The sequence below is a fragment of the Myotis davidii genome, unplaced genomic scaffold (genome assembly GCF_000327345.1).
Source record: "Myotis davidii unplaced genomic scaffold, ASM32734v1 scaffold310, whole genome shotgun sequence".
NCBI classification, from domain to species: Eukaryota; Metazoa; Chordata; class Mammalia; order Chiroptera; family Vespertilionidae; genus Myotis; species Myotis davidii.
The window spans coordinates 79,280-81,142 of record NW_006281927.1 but is presented as its reverse complement, the minus strand read 5'-3'; the positions used below and the strand labels follow the sequence as shown (position 1 = coordinate 81,142).

General features: G+C 37.2%; 1 protein-coding gene and 1 long non-coding RNA gene across 2 annotated transcripts in view; one reads left to right on the top strand and one right to left on the bottom strand.

Annotated features, from left to right (window-relative positions):
- The window catches only part of MRPS31 (mitochondrial ribosomal protein S31), a 57,562-nt gene that overhangs the window by 10,672 nt on the left and 45,027 nt on the right, over positions 1 to 1,863 (top strand). The gene's annotated exons all lie outside the window — the stretch shown is intronic.
- Positions 1 to 1,863, bottom strand: part of LOC107182530 — a 23,734-nt gene that overhangs the window by 15,485 nt on the left and 6,386 nt on the right. The window lies entirely within an intron of this gene.

The window sequence follows — 1,863 nt, the reverse complement described above, 5'->3', positions numbered from 1 at the left end:
GGCACATGCCCAAGTTTTGGGCTCAATTCCCAGTAGTGGGTATGCAGAAGGCAGCCTATCTATGTTTGTCTCTCATCGATGTTTCTATTTATCCCTCTCCCTTCATCTCCATCTAAGAATTCAATAAAAACATTTTTTAAAAAGTATTCATCACCTTGTTAAATATCTATGTAGAAAGATCCCTGTGTTTTGATGATAGAGGTTCCCCCACAATTTTTGTTAATTAAAATATTTTAAATTATAAACCCAGAAGTTATGACTATATAAAGAACACCATGGTCATGAAATATATGGTTCTAGAAAATGAATGCTCATCTATAGTCTGCATATTCTGAACAAATAGGGTGAACCAAAAAAATGTATACACATTTTAACAGCTGATAGCTCACTTTTGTAAATGAAATGTATATTAATAAACACTGCCTTTATAATTATTCAAAGTGTGTGTATACATTTTTTGGGGACACCCTATATATATTGTGGAACCTTGGTTCTTGAACTTAATTTGTTCCGGAAGACTGTTGGAGAAGTGGTTTGTTTGAAAACCGAATCATTTTTCCCCATTAGAAATAATGTAAATTGAATTAATCCATTCCAAACCCCCAAATGATTCCCTGTTTTAACCTTTCTTATATACATGTCTAATGTACTGTTTAATCTATAAACAAACACTTCTTATCTTAAATTTATCGAACCACCCCTACTAGCCTTAAACAAATACCGTTCATTCCAGGGGTGTAACATCTTTATTTTTTCACATATTGCCTCCAAAATGCTGTTACTGGCTAACTGCTTTTCCCCTTTCTACAAATCAGTGGTTTTTCTGCCTTTGCCTATGATTGTTGTTTTGTGAGCACTTTCATACCCTTATCAACATCAGCACACTTGATAGCCTTTTTATGTTTTAAAATTGTGCTAATTGTACATTTCACCAGCAACAAAAGAAAAAACATGAACATATTCATAGCACAATTTCCTGTGGTCTTAACACAAGGTTTAGGAGTAAACTGACTCATTCTCTCCTTTGTTTGTGCCCTGAGAGACGCTTTTTGTCATGTATCAGAATGAAAGGGTTATCAGGTTTCGAACTGAAGTGAACAACTTGGTCAAGAACTGAGTTGTTTGCGGTGGGAGATATTCCAGAGCTGAGGTTTGACTGAATTAAAATTTCAAAATATAGTTAACAAGTGGTTTATGAAAGAAACACAGTGATTTGAGATAAGGTTTAAGCCTTATTCACAGGTAACAGTTAAAATTAGTACTAGTCAGATTTTAGATCCCCCATATCTCAGTAAAGTCCTTAACCCTTTGTGGTCCAATTTTACTTTTGGAATTCAAACAGTCTGGTCCAAATTAATTGATAGGATTGAATGTTGAAGTTATCTTTCTCACTAGACCTCAGCTTGACATTGGACCTGCTCCTAGTGCCTGGTCTGTCGAGTCAGCCTCCACATTGGACCAAAAGGGGTTAAAATCTTTATCCAGCAACTTCTTAGGAATTTGGGAACTTCAATTTGCATATTAGACACCAGATAATGCTATAGAGAGACAGGTATAGCAAAACATTAATTTGGGTCTCACTCCTTAAGATTCTTGGTGACCTAAAAAATGTAAATAGGAGAAACCAAGATGGTGGCATAGATAAACACCTAAAATTGCTGCCTCGCACAACCACTTCAAAAATACAACTAAAAGCCGGAACCGGTATGGCTCAGTGGATAGAGCGTCGGCCTGCGGACTCAAAGGTCCCAGGTTCGATTCCAGTCAAGGGCATGTACCTGGGTGGCGGGCACATCCCCAGTAGGAGATGTGCAGGAGGCAGCTGATCGATGTTTCTAACTCTCTCTCTCCCTTCCTCGCTGT